The sequence below is a fragment of the Emys orbicularis genome, chromosome 23 (genome assembly GCF_028017835.1).
Source record: "Emys orbicularis isolate rEmyOrb1 chromosome 23, rEmyOrb1.hap1, whole genome shotgun sequence".
Classification (NCBI taxonomy): Eukaryota; Metazoa; Chordata; order Testudines; family Emydidae; genus Emys; species Emys orbicularis.
In genome coordinates this window covers 18,435-35,604 of record NC_088705.1, presented here as the reverse complement: position 1 = coordinate 35,604, position 17,170 = coordinate 18,435, and the positions used below count along the sequence as shown (strand labels likewise).

The window sequence follows — 17,170 nt, the reverse complement described above, 5'->3', positions numbered from 1 at the left end:
TGGGGGGGAAATGGTTTCTGCCATACCCTGAGTGGCCACGTAGTGTCTGTGTTGCTCGACGAGGGAAATTCTTTGTGCTTTGCCGCGAGTGGCCACCAAGTGTCACTGCTGCTGCCTGGGGGACATGCTCTGTGCATTGCCGTGATTGGCCACTGGGTGTCACTGTTGGTCCAGGGCAACTACATTCTGAGAAATACCCCAGGTGGCCTCTAAGATACATGTGTGGTAAAGGCTGAGTACAAACATCTGCTTCCCTTTAGGTGGGGCTCGGTTTGTAATAAAAGTTTTCCTCCTTGTTCTGGGTGCAGAGGGAGAATTTCCCTATCTTGGGAGCAGCTGATCTTCTTGGACAGGGAGGAGCATGTTCACCTGAGCAGAGGCCTGGAACCGGAAAGGTGAGTACAGGTGGTGAGTTTGTCCTTCTTCCTATGTGTCTCTCTTTGAGCTCTCATATGTTGGCCAACATACTCTCTCTCTCTCCCCTTGTCCTGTCTCCTTGCATAGAACATGGGCAATGGTGCATGCTCACAGGCTTGGTCTGGGGCGTCTGCAACCCAATGGGGCATTGGGAGGGGGAAGAGAAGCATGATGGTACTAGATCCTCCATTGGTAGTGGTGGGGGTGACTGTGGGAGTTGACTGTCACTGTTCATCAAGTGGGGCTGATGTACAGTGGATGGGAGAGGGAGGGCAGTATCTCGTACACCAGTAGAACTTTGGGCAGTGATGGCTCCTGCTTGGGTTATATGCTGTGTTTGCAGAGGAATCGCCCAGGAGCCCCAGCCGGAGGAGAAACTGGAAGAAGTGAACCTGAGCAGCCTGGACATCCTTGTAAGCAGAGATGAACAGTCCTCCGCTTTGTCTTCTCCATGACTGGCTGTGAGTGAACAATTATGGCACTCTGTTGCTCATCCGTACCACTCTAGTTTTCTTCTACCATTCTCCTGCTGCTCTCTGGCCCTGCTGTATCACGGCACAGTGTCACTGTTGCTCCTTAAGGAAATGCTCTGTGCATTACCCCAGGTGTCCACCCAGTGCCACTGTTGCTCCATGGGGGAAATGCTTTGTGCATTACCTGGATTAGCCACCCAGTGTCACTGTTGCTTTATTTGGGAAATGCTCTGTGCAACTATACAGAGTGTCCACCCGGTGTCAATATTGCTCCATGAAGGAAATGCTCTGTGATTACCCGGGGTAGCCACGCAGTCTCCTTTTTGCTTCATGAGAGACATGTTCTGTGCAATTACACCGAGTGGCCACCTGGTGGCACTGTTACTGCCTAAGGGAAATGCTTTGTGCATTCCCCTGGCAGGCCACCTGGTGTCACTGTTGCTCCACGAGAGAAATGATCACTCAGTTTCTGTTCATCCAGTGGGGCTGATGTAGATGGGATGGGAGAGGGAGGCAGGGATGAGGGCAAGATTTCACACACCAATAGAGATTTGTGTAGTGATGGCTCATGCTTGGCTTTTGAAGCTGCGCTTGCAGAGGAATTGGCCAGGAGCCCCAGCCACAGAAGAAGCTGGCACAAGTGGACCTGAGCAACCTGGACATCCTTCTAAGCAGATATCTGGGAGGCGGAAACCTGAGGACTGTTCATAATTGGCTATGAGTAAGAGGTCAGTGCTTTGAATTCCTCATGTGTGCTCCCTCTAGTTTTCTTCACAGACCGTGTGCTTCCACGTTGGGTAGGGGCTCTGTGGTATCAAGGCTGCGGAGGGGCAAGAGTCTACTCTGCAGAGTGACTATGTCGGGTGCCGTTAAGGGGGCCAATACAGGGAGGAGAAAAGGGAAAGAGACCTGAACCCTGATTACAGGGCAGTCACCCTTTCTTTAGTAAAATACTCCTCCTTTACACAATGGCGGGGGGAGGGGGAGTCCCCAATGTGAAAAGATCTGGAAATGAACAGGTAAGGGAGGGATCCTGCTGAGTGTCCCCTTTCCAATCAATCCTCCATCCCTCAGCGACACCCTTCCCGACTTACCTCCTACCCCACCAAGAAAATGACAACTTTATGCCCCCTACCTTTACCAGAAAAGACCCCTCTTACTTGTGACGCGGTCCTGTTAGTAGGGTTAGGTGCACCCACGTGCCGGCTCTGAAAACCACCGCATCTACCTACAACATCTCAACATCAACACATTTCAGAAAGGACCGCCACATCAATCTCTTCGAACGTAGCCCGAGGAATCTCCTCTCTTTATCACCAAAGAGACACAAGGCCTGGAATTAGGACACAACTAACGGAGCTGTCCGAATCCCTACAGTTGACACTCATCAGTCCGAGAGTTTTCTTTATTGTGCACAAGAAAACAAAGGGTGAAAGTTGTGGTTGGTTGAGCGGTGTAAATTGGGCAGGGCAAAAGGACTTGAGGAAGGATTAGACGGAAGTGAGGGTCTGAAAGGAGCCCCCCACCTCACCTGTTCATTTCCAGACTTTGTGACATTTGCTTGGTTGGGCCATTTTTTGGCTTTTTTGAGAAAAGGGGCGAATTTTCCACGGCCTCCGCCATCCCCTTACAGCCGCCCCTTCGCCACACCATGTTCCATCTGACCGGGATAGGTCCCAAGTAAGATTTCACTTCAAATCTCAAAAAAGCCAAGTAGAAATCATTCTGTGGGAATTTACTGTGACTAAGAGAAACAGAAGTTCAACCCTTCTCAAGGGGTGTGTGGTCAGGGGGAGTCGCTCAGCCACAGGCACAGAAAGGCTCCCCTAGCTTAAGCGTGAGAGGTATAAGACCTTACACCCTGGTTACAGGGCGGTCATTTTGCCGGGCTTGTCAAAGTGATCTGTGGCTTAATTTGCATGGCAAAGGAGACCGAAACCCTCCTTACAGGGTGGTCCTTAAGCCAGGGGCGTTCCAATGGGCCAGTGCGAAAAGCGCTGTAAAGGAGAGACCTCCCTTCCCTCAGAAGTGGGTGGTCTCGTTGCCCAGCGAGTGCCAACGGCCCAAGAGGAATTAGAAAGGGGAGACCTGCACCCTTCTGACAGGGAGAGGTCAACGGCACGGGGCATTTTAAAGGCTAGGTCCTAAGGAGCTCAAACCCAGAGAGACCTCAACCCTTTTTAAAGGGGGGTCGCTCAGCCTCAGCTATGGAAGGGACCCATAAAGCATTTTGGTTGGCAAGGAATGGACCTTGATCCTTATTTACAGGGAGGTCCTTTTACCGGGCACCTGAAGGGGGATTAAGCCTGTGCGGAGAAGTGTCGAACCCGAGCCCACGGTACAGGGGTGCGGTGTGTGCGGTGTGTGCAGCCTTTGGCCGTGGCTTTTTTTCCCCTTTTCCTGCAGTTTCTTTGGTGCTTGTGTCGTCTTGTCCATTTTGTCCTTTGAGTTGCTAGAAAGAGAGAGGTGAAGCGGGTTAGGTGTGGCTCAGTAGAGAGCACGTGTACAGTGTACATTCAGATTACATTGGCAAGGTACACGGCCCTGCCGGAAATAACCCCAATACCTACTTTTCGGCACCGATCTCTTTCAGAGCGCAGGAGAGCTTGCGGCAGAACGCGGGTCCAGGTAGATGCAGAGGACGCGGGCTTTGACTTGGCTGAGTGCTTGAGTGAGTGAGGAGGGTACGGGACAGCTAGTAGGACAAACCCTGAACCCTCTCAAGAGGCTGGTTTCTAGAACTACCTTCCAAATGGCAGTGTTACCTTGTGAAAGGCAGGGAAAGACCCACCCCCTAGTTAGAGGGAGCTCACTTTGGACCTTGGCGTGAAGAGGGCCAATGCAGAGAGGAGAAAAGGGAAAGCGACCTGAACCCTGATTACAGGGCAGTCACCCTTTCTTTAGTAAAATACTCCTCCTGTACACAATGGGGCAGGGGGGGAGTCCCCAATGTGAAAAGATCTGGAAATGAACAGGTAAGGGAGGGATCCTGCTGAGTGTCCCCTTTCCAATCAATCCTCCGTCCCTCAGCGACACCCTTCCCGACTTACCTTCCTACCCCACCAAGAAAATGACAACTTTGTGCCCCCTAACCTTTACCAGAAAAGACCCCTCTTACTTGTGATGCGGTCCTGTTAGTAGGGTTAGGTGCACCCACGTGCCGGCTCTGAAAACCACCGCATCTACCTACAACATCTCAACATCAACACATTTCAGAAAGGACCGCCACATCAATCTCTTCGAACGTAGCCCGAGGAATCTCCTCTCTTTATCACCAAAGAGACACAAGGCCTGGAATTCGGACACAACTAACGGAGCTGTCCGAATCCCTACAGTAGACACTCATCAGTCCGACAGTGTTCTTTCTTGTGCACAAGAAAACAAAGGGTGAAAGTTGTGGTTGGTTGAGCGGTGTAAATTGGGCAGGGCAAAAGGACTTGAGGAAGGATTACACGGAAGTGAGGGTCTGCAAGGAGCCCCGCACCTCACCTGTTCATTTCCAGACTTTGTGACATTTGCTTGGTTGGGCCATTTCTTGGCTTTTTTGAGAAAAGGGGCGAATTTTCCACGGCCTCCGCCATCCCCTTACAGCCGCCCCTTCGCCACACCATGTTCCATCTGACCGGGATAGGTCCCAAGTAAGATTTCACTTCAAATCTCAAAAACGCCAAGAAGAAATCATTCTGTGGGAATTTACTGTGACTAAGAGAAACAGAAGTTCAACCCTTCTCAAGGGGTGGGGGGTCGGGGGGAGTCGCTCAGCCGCAGGCACAGAAAGGCTCCCCTAGCTTAAGTGTGAGAGGTATAAGACCTTACACCCTGGTTACAGGGCGGTCATTTTGCCGGGCGTGTCAAAGTGACCTGTGGCTTAATTTGCATGGCAAAGGAGACCGAAACCCTCCTTACAGGATGGTCCTTAAGCCAGGGGCGTTCCAATGGGCCAGAGCGAAAAGCGCTGTAAAGGAGAGACCTCCCTTCCCTCAGAAGTGGGTGGTCTCGTTGCCCAGCGAGTGCCAACAGCCCAAGAGGAGTTAGAAAGGGGAGACCTGCACCCTTCTGACAGGGAGAGGTCAACGGCACGGGGCATTTTAAAGGCTAGGTCCTAAGGAGCTCAAATCCACAGAGACCTCAAGCCTTTTTAAAGGGGGGTCGCTCAGCCTCAGCTATGGAAGGGACCCATAAAGCATTTTGGTTGGCAAGGAATGGACCTTGATCCTTGTTTACAGGGAGGTCCTTTTACCGGGCACCTGAAGGGGGATTAAGCCTGTGCAGAGAAGTGTCGAACCCGAGCCCTCGGTGCAGGGGTGCAGTGTGTGCGGTGTGTGCAGCCTTTGTCCGTGGCTTTTTCTTCCCTTTTCCTGCAGTTTCTTTGGTGCTTGTGTCGTCTTGTCCATTTTGTCCTTTGAGTTGCTAGAAAGAGAGAGGTGAAGCGGGTTAGGTGTGGCTCAGTAGAGAGCACGAGTACAAGGTACATTCAGATTACATTGGCAAGGTACTTGCCCGTGCCGGAAATTACCCCAATACCTACTTTTCGGCACCGATCTCTTTCAGAGCGCAGGAGAGCTTGCGGCAGAACGCGGGTCCAGGTGGATGCAGAGGACGCGGGCTTTGACTTGGCTGAGTGCGTGAGTGAGGAGGGCGCGGGACAGCTAGTAGGACAAACCCTGAACCCTCTCAAGAGGCTGGTTTCTAGAACTACCTTCCAAATGGCAGTGTTACCTTGTGAAAGGCAGGGAAAGACCCACCCCCTAGTTAGAGGGAGCTCACTTTGGACCTTGGCGTGAAGAGGGCCAATGCAGAGAGGAGAAAAGGGAAAGCGACCTGAACCCTGATTACAGGGCGGTCACCCTTTCTTTAGTAAAATACTCCTCCTGTACACAATGGGGCAGGGGGGGAGTCCCCAATGTGAAAAGATCTGGAAATGAACAGGTAAGGGAGGGATCCTGCTGAGAGTCCCCTTTCCAATCAATCCTCCATCCCTCAGCGACACCCTTCCCGATTTACCTCCTACCCCACCAAGAAAATGACAACTTTGTGCCCCCTACCTTTACCAGAAAAGACCTCTCTTACTTGTGACGCGGTCCTGTTAGTAGGGTTAGGTGCACCCACGTGCCGGCTCTGAATACCACCGCATCTACCTACAACATCTCAACATCAACACATTTCAGAAAGGACCGCCACATGAATCTCTTCGAACGTAGCCCGAGGAATCTCCTCTCTTTATCACCAAAGAGACACAAGGCCTGGAATTCGGACACAACTAACGGAGCTGTCCGAATCCCTACAGTTGACACTCATCAGTCCGAGAGTTTTCTTTATTGTGCACAAGAAAACAAAGGGTGAAAGTTGTGGTTGGTAGAGCGGTGTAAATTGGGCAGGGCAAAAGGACTTGAGGAAGGATTACACGGAAGTGAGGGTCTGAAAGGAGCCCCCCACCTCACCTGTTCATTTCCAGACTTTGTGACATTTGCTTGGTTGGGCCATTTCTTGGCTTTTTTGAGAAAAGGGGCGAATTTTCCACGGCCTCCGCCATCCCCTTACAGCCGCCCCTTCGCCACACCGTGTTCCATCTGACCGGGATAGGTCCCAAGTAAGATTTCACTTCAAATCTCAAAAAAGCCAAGTAGAAATCATTCTGTGGGAATTTACTGTGACTAAGAGAAACAGAAGTTCAACCCTTCTCAAGGGGTGTGTGGTCAGGGGGAGTCGCTCAGCCACAGGCACAGAAAGGCTCCCCTAGCTTAAGCGTGAGAGGTATAAGACCTTACACCCTGGTTACAGGGCGGTCATTTTGCCGGGCGTGTCAAAGTGACCTGTGGCTTAATTTGCATGGCAAAGGAGACCGAAACCCTCCTTACAGGGTGGTCCTTAAGCCAGGGGCGTTCCAATGGGCCAGAGCGAAAAGCGCTGTAAAGGAGAGACCTCCCTTCCCTCAGAAGTGGGTGGTCTCGTTGCCCAGCGAGTGCCAACGGCCCAAGAGGAGTTAGAAAGGGGAGACCTGCACCCTTCTGACAGGGAGAGGTCAACGGCACGGGGCATTTTAAAGGCTAGGTCCTAAGGAGCTCAAATCCACAGAGACCTCAAGCCTTTTTAAAGGGGGGTCGCTCAGCCTCAGCTATGGAAGGGACCCATAAAGCATTTTGGTTGGCAAGGAATGGACCTTGATCCTTGTTTACAGGGAGGTCCTTTTACCGGGCACCTGAAGGGGGATTAAGCCTGTGCGGAGAAGTGTCGAACCCGAGCCCTCGGTGCAGGGGTGCAGTGTGTGCGGTGTGTGCAGCCTTTGTCCGTGGCTTTTTCTTCCCTTTTCCTGCAGTTTCTTTGGTGCTTGTGTCGTCTTGTCCATTTTGTCCTTTGAGTTGCTAGAAAGAGAGAGGTGAAGCGGGTTAGGTGTGGCTCAGTAGAGAGCACGAGTACAAGGTACATTCAGATTACATTGGCAAGGTACTTGCCCGTGCCGGAAATGACCCCAATACCTACTTTTCGGCACCGATCTCTTTCAGAGCGCAGGAGAGCTTGCGGCAGAACGCGGGTCCAGGTGGATGCAGAGGACGCGGGCTTTGACTTGGCTGAGTGCGTGAGTGAGGAGGGCGCGGGACAGCTAGTAGGACAAACCCTGAACCCTCTCAAGAGGCTGGTTTCTAGAACTACCTTCCAAATGGCAGTGTTACCTTGTGAAAGGCAGGGAAAGACCCACCCCCTAGTTAGAGGGAGCTCACTTTGGACCTTGGCGTGAAGAGGGCCAATGCAGAGAGGAGAAAAGGGAAAGCGACCTGAACCCTGATTACAGGGCAGTCACCCTTTCTTTAGTAAAATACTCCTCCTGTACACAATGGGGCAGGGGGGGAGTCCCCAATGTGAAAAGATCTGGAAATGAACAGGTAAGGGAGGGATCCTGCTGAGTGTCCCCTTTCCAATCAATCCTCCATCCCTCAGCGACACCCTTCCCGATTTACCTCCTACCCCACCAAGAAAATGACAACTTTGTGCCCCCTACCTTTACCAGAAAAGACCTCTCTTACTTGTGACGCGGTCCTGTTAGTAGGGTTAGGTGCACCCACGTGCCGGCTCTGAATACCACCGCATCTACCTACAACATCTCAACATCAACACATTTCAGAAAGGACCGCCACATCAATCTCTTCGAACGTAGCCCGAGGAATCTCCTCTCTTTATCACCAAAGAGACACAAGGCCTGGAATTCGGACACAACTAACGGAGCTGTCCGAATCCCTACACTTGACACTCATCAGTCCGAGAGTTTTCTTTATTGTGCACAAGAAAACAAAGGGTGAAAGTTGTGGTTGGTAGAGCGGTGTAAATTGGGCAGGGCAAAAGGACTTGAGGAAGGATTACACGGAAGTGAGGGTCTGAAAGGAGCCCCCCACCTCACCTGTTCATTTCCAGACTTTGTGACATTTGCTTGGTTGGGCCATTTCTTGGCTTTTTTGAGAAAAGGGGCGAATTTTCCACGGCCTCCGCCATCCCCTTACAGCCGCCCCTTCGCCACACCATGTTCCATCTGACCGGGATAGGTCCCAAGTAAGCTTTCACTTCAAATCTCAAAAAAGCCAAGTAGAAATCATTCTGTGGGAATTTACTGTGACTAAGAGAAACAGAAGTTCAACCCTTCTCAAGGGGTGTGTGGTCAGGGGGAGTCGCTCAGCCACAGGCACAGAAAGGCTCCCCTAGCTTAAGCGTGAGAGGTATAAGACCTTACACCCTGGTTACAGGGCGGTCATTTTGCCGGGCTTGTCAAAGTGACCTGTGGCTTAATTTGCATGGCAAAGGAGACCGAAACCCTCCTTACAGGGTGGTCCTTAAGCCAGGGGCGTTCCAATGGGCCAGAGCGAAAAGCGCTGTAAAGGAGAGACCTCCCTTCCCTCAGAAGTGGGTGGTCTCGTTGCCCAGCGAGTGCCAACGGCCCAAGAGGAATTAGAAAGGGGAGACCTGCACCCTTCTGACAGGGAGAGGTCAACGGCACGGGGCATTTTAAAGGCTAGGTCCTAAGGAGCTCAAACCCAGAGAGACCTCAACCCTTTTTAAAGGGGGGTCGCTCAGCCTCAGCTATGGAAGGGACCCATAAAGCATTTTGGTTGGCAAGGAATGGACCTTGATCCTTATTTACAGGGAGGTCCTTTTACCGGGCACCTGAAGGGGGATTAAGCCTGTGCGGAGAAGTGTCGAACCCGAGCCCTCGGTGCAGGGGTGCGGTGTGTGCGGTGTGTGCAGCCTTTGTCCGTGGCTTTTTCTTCCCTTTTCCTGCAGTTTCTTTGGTGCTTGTGTCGTCTTGTCCATTTTGTCCTTTGAGTTGCTAGAAAGAGAGAGGTGAAGCGGGTTAGGTGTGGCTCAGTAGAGAGCACGAGTACAAGGTACATTCAGATTACATTGGCAAGGTACTTGCCCGTGCCGGAAATTACCCCAATGCCTACTTTTCGGCACCGATCTCTTTCAGAGCGCAGGAGAGCTTGCGGCAGAACGCGGGTCCAGGTGGATGCAGAGGACGCGGGCTTTGACTTGGCTGAGTGCGTGAGTGAGGAGGGCACGGGACAGCTAGTAGGACAAACCCTGAACCCTCTCAAGAGGCTGGTTTCTAGAACTACCTTCCAAATGGCAGTGTTACCTTGTGAAAGGCAGGGAAAGACCCACCCCCTAGTTAGAGGGAGCTCACTTTGGACCTTGGCGTGAAGAGGGCCAATGCAGAGAGGAGAAAAGGGAAAGCGACCTGAACCCTGATTACAGGGCAGTCACCCTTTCTTTAGTAAAATACTCCTCCTGTACACAATGGGGCAGGGGGGGAGTCCCCAATGTGAAAAGATCTGGAAATGAACAGGTAAGGGAGGGATCCTGCTGAGTGTCCCCTTTCCAATCAATCCTCCATCCCTCAGCGACACCCTTCCCGATTTACCTCCTACCCCACCAAGAAAATGACAACTTTGTGCCCCCTACCTTTACCAGAAAAGACCTCTCTTACTTGTGACGCGGTCCTGTTAGTAGGGTTAGGTGCACCCACGTGCCGGCTCTGAATACCACCGCATCTACCTACAACATCTCAACATCAACACATTTCAGAAAGGACCGCCACATGAATCTCTTCGAACGTAGCCCGAGGAATCTCCTCTCTTTATCACCAAAGAGACACAAGGCCTGGAATTCGGACACAACTAACGGAGCTGTCCGAATCCCTACACTTGACACTCATCAGTCCGAGAGTTTTCTTTATTGTGCACAAGAAAACAAAGGGTGAAAGTTGTGGTTGGTAGAGCGGTGTAAATTGGGCAGGGCAAAAGGACTTGAGGAAGGATTACACGGAAGTGAGGGTCTGAAAGGAGCCCCCCACCTCACCTGTTCATTTCCAGACTTTGTGACATTTGCTTGGTTGGGCCATTTCTTGGCTTTTTTGAGAAAAGGGGCGAATTTTCCACGGCCTCCGCCATCCCCTTACAGCCGCCCCTTCGCCACACCATGTTCCATCTGACCGGGATAGTTCCCAAGTAAGATTTCACTTCAAATCTCAAAAAAGCCAAGTAGAAATCATTCTGTGGGAATTTACTGTGACTAAGAGAAACAGAAGTTCAACCCTTCTTAAGGGGTGTGTGGTCAGGGGGAGTCGCTCAGCCACAGGCACAGAAAGGCTCCCCTAGCTTAAGCGTGAGAGGTATAAGACCTTACACCCTGGTTACAGGGCGGTCATTTTGCCGGGCTTGTCAAAGTGACCTGTGGCTTAATTTGCATGGCAAAGGAGACCGAAACCCTCCTTACAGGGTGGTCCTTAAGCCAGGGGCGTTCCAATGGGCCAGAGCGAAAAGCGCTGTAAAGGAGAGACCTCCCTTCCCTCAGAAGTGGGTGGTCTCGTTGCCCAGCGAGTGCCAACGGCCCAAGAGGAATTAGAAAGGGGAGACCTGCACCCTTCTGACAGGGAGAGGTCAACGGCACGGGGCATTTTAAAGGCTAGGTCCTAAGGAGCTCAAACCCAGAGAGACCTCAACCCTTTTTAAAGGGGGGTCGCTCAGCCTCAGCTATGGAAGGGACCCATAAAGCATTTTGGTTGGCAAGGAATGGACCTTGATCCTTATTTACAGGGAGGTCCTTTTACCGGGCACCTGAAGGGGGATTAAGCCTGTGCGGAGAAGTGTCGAACCCGAGCCCACGGTACAGGGGTGCGGTGTGTGCGGTGTGTGCAGCCTTTGGCCGTGGCTTTTTCTTCCCTTTTCCTGCAGTTTCTTTGGTGCTTGTGTCGTCTTGTCCATTTTGTCCTTTGAGTTGCTAGAAAGAGAGAGGTGAAGCGGGTTAGGTGTGGCTCAGTAGAGAGCACGTGTACAGTGTACATTCAGATTACATTGGCAAGGTACACGGCCCTGCCGGAAATGACCCCAATACCTACTTTTCGGCACCGATCTCTTTCAGAGCGCAGGAGAGCTTGCGGCAGAACGCGGGTCCAGGTAGATGCAGAGGACGCGGGCTTTGACTTGGCTGAGTGCGTGAGTGAGTGAGGAGGGCACGGGACAGCTAGTAGGACAAACCCTGAACCCTCTCAAGAGGCTGGTTTCTAGAACTACCTTCCAAATGGCAGTGTTACCTTGTGAAAGGCAGGGAAAGACCCACCCCCTAGTTAGAGGGAGCTCACTTTGGACCTTGGCGTGAAGAGGGCCAATGCAGAGAGGAGAAAAGGGAAAGCGACCTGAACCCTGATTACAGGGCAGTCACCCTTTCTTTAGTAAAATACTCCTCCTGTACACAATGGAGCAGGGGGGGAGTCCCCAATGTGAAAAGATCTGGAAATGAACAGGTAAGGGAGGGATCCTGCTGAGTGTCCCCTTTCCAATCAATCCTCCGTCCCTCAGCGACACCCTTCCCGACTTACCTTCCTACCCCACCAAGAAAATGACAACTTTGTGCCCCCTAACCTTTACCAGAAAAGACCCCTCTTACTTGTGACGCGGTCCTGTTAGTAGGGTTAGGTGCACCCACGTGCCGGCTCTGAAAACCACCGCATCTACCTACAACATCTCAACATCAACACATTTCAGAAAGGACCGCCACATGAATCTCTTCGAACGTAGCCCGAGGAATCTCCTCTCTTTATCACCAAAGAGACACAAGGCCTGGAATTCGGACACAACTAACGGAGCTGTCCGAATCCCTACAATAGACACTCATCAGTCCGACAGTGTTCTTTCTTGTGCACAAGAAAACAAAGGGTGAAAGTTGTGGTTGGTTGAGCGGTGTAAATTGGGCAGGGCAAAAGGACTTGAGGAAGGATTAGACGGAAGTGAGGGTCTGCAAGGAGCCCCGCACCTCACCTGTTCATTTCCAGACTTTGTGACATTTGCTTGGTTGGGCCATTTCTTGGCTTTTTTGAGAAAAGGGGCGAATTTTCCACGGCCTCCGCCATCCCCTTACAGCCGCCCCTTCTCCACACCATGTTCCATCTGACCGGGATAGGTCCCAAGTAAGATTTCACTTCAAATCTCAAAAAAGCCAAGTAGAAATCATTCTGTGGGAATTTACTGTGACTAAGAGAAACAGAAGTTCAACCCTTCTCAAGGGGTGTGTGGTCAGGGGGAGTCGCTCAGCCACAGGCACAGAAAGGCTCCCCTAGCTTAAGCGTGAGAGGTATAAGACCTTACACCCTGGTTACAGGGCGGTCATTTTGCCGGGCGTGTCAAAGTGACCTGTGGCTTAATTTGCATGGCAAAGGAGACCGAAACCCTCCTTACAGGGTGGTCCTTAAGCCAGGGGCGTTCCAATGGGCCAGAGCGAAAAGCGCTGTAAAGGAGAGACCTCCCTTCCCTCAGAAGTGGGTGGTCTCGTTGCCCAGCGAGTGCCAACGGCCCAAGAGGAGTTAGAAAGGGGAGACCTGCACCCTTCTGACAGGGAGAGGTCAACGGCACGGGGCATTTTAAAGGCTAGGTCCTAAGGAGCTCAAATCCACAGAGACCTCAAGCCTTTTTAAAGGGGGGTCGCTCAGCCTCAGCTATGGAAGGGACCCATAAAGCATTTTGGTTGGCAAGGAATGGACCTTGATCCTTGTTTACAGGGAGGTCCTTTTACCGGGCACCTGAAGGGGGATTAAGCCTGTGCGGAGAAGTGTCGAACCCGAGCCCTCGGTGCAGGGGTGCAGTGTGTGCGGTGTGTGCAGCCTTTGTCCGTGGCTTTTTCTTCCCTTTTCCTGCAGTTTCTTTGGTGCTTGTGTCGTCTTGTCCATTTTGTCCTTTGAGTTGCTAGAAAGAGAGAGGTGAAGCGGGTTAGGTGTGGCTCAGTAGAGAGCACGAGTACAAGGTACATTCAGATTACATTGGCAAGGTACTTGCCCGTGCCGGAAATTACCCCAATACCTACTTTTCGGCACCGATCTCTTTCAGAGCGCAGGAGAGCTTGCGGCAGAACGCGGGTCCAGGTGGATGCAGAGGACGCGGGCTTTGACTTGGCTGAGTGCGTGAGTGAGGAGGGCGCGGGACAGCTAGTAGGACAAACCCTGAACCCTCTCAAGAGGCTGGTTTCTAGAACTACCTTCCAAATGGCAGTGTTACCTTGTGAAAGGCAGGGAAAGACCCACCCCCTAGTTAGAGGGAGCTCACTTTGGACCTTGGCGTGAAGAGGGCCAATGCAGAGAGGAGAAAAGGGAAAGCGACCTGAACCCTGATTACAGGGCGGTCACCCTTTCTTTAGTAAAATACTCCTCCTGTACACAATGGGGCAGGGGGGGAGTCCCCAATGTGAAAAGATCTGGAAATGAACAGGTAAGGGAGGGATCCTGCTGAGAGTCCCCTTTCCAATCAATCCTCCATCCCTCAGCGACACCCTTCCCGATTTACCTCCTACCCCACCAAGAAAATGACAACTTTGTGCCCCCTACCTTTACCAGAAAAGACCTCTCTTACTTGTGACGCGGTCCTGTTAGTAGGGTTAGGTGCACCCACGTGCCGGCTCTGAATACCACCGCATCTACCTACAACATCTCAACATCAACACATTTCAGAAAGGACCGCCACATGAATCTCTTCGAACGTAGCCCGAGGAATCTCCTCTCTTTATCACCAAAGAGACACAAGGCCTGGAATTCGGACACAACTAACGGAGCTGTCCGAATCCCTACAGTTGACACTCATCAGTCCGAGAGTTTTCTTTATTGTGCACAAGAAAACAAAGGGTGAAAGTTGTGGTTGGTAGAGCGGTGTAAATTGGGCAGGGCAAAAGGACTTGAGGAAGGATTACACGGAAGTGAGGGTCTGAAAGGAGCCCCCCACCTCACCTGTTCATTTCCAGACTTTGTGACATTTGCTTGGTTGGGCCATTTCTTGGCTTTTTTGAGAAAAGGGGCGAATTTTCCACGGCCTCCGCCATCCCCTTACAGCCGCCCCTTCGCCACACCGTGTTCCATCTGACCGGGATAGGTCCCAAGTAAGCTTTCACTTCAAATCTCAAAAAAGCCAAGTAGAAATCATTCTGTGGGAATTTACTGTGACTAAGAGAAACAGAAGTTCAACCCTTCTCAAGGGGTGTGTGGTCAGGGGGAGTCGCTCAGCCACAGGCACAGAAAGGCTCCCCTAGCTTAAGCGTGAGAGGTATAAGACCTTACACCCTGGTTACAGGGCGGTCATTTTGCCGGGCGTGTCAAAGTGACCTGTGGCTTAATTTGCATGGCAAAGGAGACCGAAACCCTCCTTACAGGGTGGTCCTTAAGCCAGGGGCGTTCCAATGGGCCAGAGCGAAAAGCGCTGTAAAGGAGAGACCTCCCTTCCCTCAGAAGTGGGTGGTCTCGTTGCCCAGCGAGTGCCAACGGCCCAAGAGGAGTTAGAAAGGGGAGACCTGCACCCTTCTGACAGGGAGAGGTCAACGGCACGGGGCATTTTAAAGGCTAGGTCCTAAGGAGCTCAAATCCACAGAGACCTCAAGCCTTTTTAAAGGGGGGTCGCTCAGCCTCAGCTATGGAAGGGACCCATAAAGCATTTTGGTTGGCAAGGAATGGACCTTGATCCTTGTTTACAGGGAGGTCCTTTTACCGGGCACCTGAAGGGGGATTAAGCCTGTGCGGAGAAGTGTCGAACCCGAGCCCTCGGTGCAGGGGTGCAGTGTGTGCGGTGTGTGCAGCCTTTGTCCGTGGCTTTTTCTTCCCTTTTCCTGCAGTTTCTTTGGTGCTTGTGTCGTCTTGTCCATTTTGTCCTTTGAGTTGCTAGAAAGAGAGAGGTGAAGCGGGTTAGGTGTGGCTCAGTAGAGAGCACGAGTACAAGGTACATTCAGATTACATTGGCAAGGTACTTGCCCGTGCCGGAAATGACCCCAATACCTACTTTTCGGCACCGATCTCTTTCAGAGCGCAGGAGAGCTTGCGGCAGAACGCGGGTCCAGGTGGATGCAGAGGACGCGGGCTTTGACTTGGCTGAGTGCGTGAGTGAGGAGGGCGCGGGACAGCTAGTAGGACAAACCCTGAACCCTCTCAAGAGGCTGGTTTCTAGAACTACCTTCCAAATGGCAGTGTTACCTTGTGAAAGGCAGGGAAAGACCCACCCCCTAGTTAGAGGGAGCTCACTTTGGACCTTGGCGTGAAGAGGGCCAATGCAGAGAGGAGAAAAGGGAAAGCGACCTGAACCCTGATTACAGGGCAGTCACCCTTTCTTTAGTAAAATACTCCTCCTGTACACAATGGGGCAGGGGGGGAGTCCCCAATGTGAAAAGATCTGGAAATGAACAGGTAAGGGAGGGATCCTGCTGAGTGTCCCCTTTCCAATCAATCCTCCATCCCTCAGCGACACCCTTCCCGATTTACCTCCTACCCCACCAAGAAAATGACAACTTTGTGCCCCCTACCTTTACCAGAAAAGACCTCTCTTACTTGTGACGCGGTCCTGTTAGTAGGGTTAGGTGCACCCACGTGCCGGCTCTGAATACCACCGCATCTACCTACAACATCTCAACATCAACACATTTCAGAAAGGACCGCCACATCAATCTCTTCGAACGTAGCCCGAGGAATCTCCTCTCTTTATCACCAAAGAGACACAAGGCCTGGAATTCGGACACAACTAACGGAGCTGTCCGAATCCCTACACTTGACACTCATCAGTCCGAGAGTTTTCTTTATTGTGCACAAGAAAACAAAGGGTGAAAGTTGTGGTTGGTAGAGCGGTGTAAATTGGGCAGGGCAAAAGGACTTGAGGAAGGATTACACGGAAGTGAGGGTCTGAAAGGAGCCCCCCACCTCACCTGTTCATTTCCAGACTTTGTGACATTTGCTTGGTTGGGCCATTTCTTGGCTTTTTTGAGAAAAGGGGCGAATTTTCCACGGCCTCCGCCATCCCCTTACAGCCGCCCCTTCGCCACACCATGTTCCATCTGACCGGGATAGGTCCCAAGTAAGATTTCACTTCAAATCTCAAAAAAGCCAAGTAGAAATCATTCTGTGGGAATTTACTGTGACTAAGAGAAACAGAAGTTCAACCCTTCTTAAGGGGTGTGTGGTCAGGGGGAGTCGCTCAGCCACAGGCACAGAAAGGCTCCCCTAGCTTAAGCGTGAGAGGTATAAGACCTTACACCCTGGTTACAGGGCGGTCATTTTGCCGGGCTTGTCAAAGTGACCTGTGGCTTAATTTGCATGGCAAAGGAGACCGAAACCCTCCTTACAGGGTGGTCCTTAAGCCAGGGGCGTTCCAATGGGCCAGAGCGAAAAGCGCTGTAAAGGAGAGACCTCCCTTCCCTCAGAAGTGGGTGGTCTCGTTGCCCAGCGAGTGCCAACGGCCCAAGAGGAATTAGAAAGGGGAGACCTGCACCCTTCTGACAGGGAGAGGTCAACGGCACGGGGCATTTTAAAGGCTAGGTCCTAAGGAGCTCAAACCCAGAGAGACCTCAACCCTTTTTAAAGGGGGGTCGCTCAGCCTCAGCTATGGAAGGGACCCATAAAGCATTTTGGTTGGCAAGGAATGGACCTTGATCCTTATTTACAGGGAGGTCCTTTTACCGGGCACCTGAAGGGGGATTAAGCCTGTGCGGAGAAGTGTCGAACCCGAGCCCACGGTACAGGGGTGCGGTGTGTGCGGTCTGTGCAGCCTTTGGCCGTGGCTTTTTCTTCCCTTTTCCTGCAGTTTCTTTGGTGCTTGTGTCGTCTTGTCCATTTTGTCCTTTGAGTTGCTAGAAAGAGAGAGGTGAAGCGGGTTAGGTGTGGCTCAGTAGAGAGCACGAGTACAAGGTACATTCAGATTACATTGGCAAGGTACTTGCCCGTGCCGGAAATGACCCCAATACCTACTTTTCGGCACCGATCTCTTTCAGAGCGCAGGAGA

At 51.9% G+C, this 17,170-nt stretch overlaps 1 long non-coding RNA gene across 1 annotated transcript; it reads left to right on the top strand.

The window, feature by feature from the left end:
* Positions 1 to 314: 314 nt before the first annotated feature.
* On the top strand, positions 315 to 1,557 carry LOC135893695 (uncharacterized). The gene is made up of 3 exons (XR_010562335.1): positions 315 to 395; positions 761 to 878; positions 1,476 to 1,557. It is a non-coding gene; the product is annotated as an uncharacterized LOC135893695 (long non-coding RNA).
* The last annotated feature ends 15,613 nt before the right edge of the window (positions 1,558 to 17,170 follow it).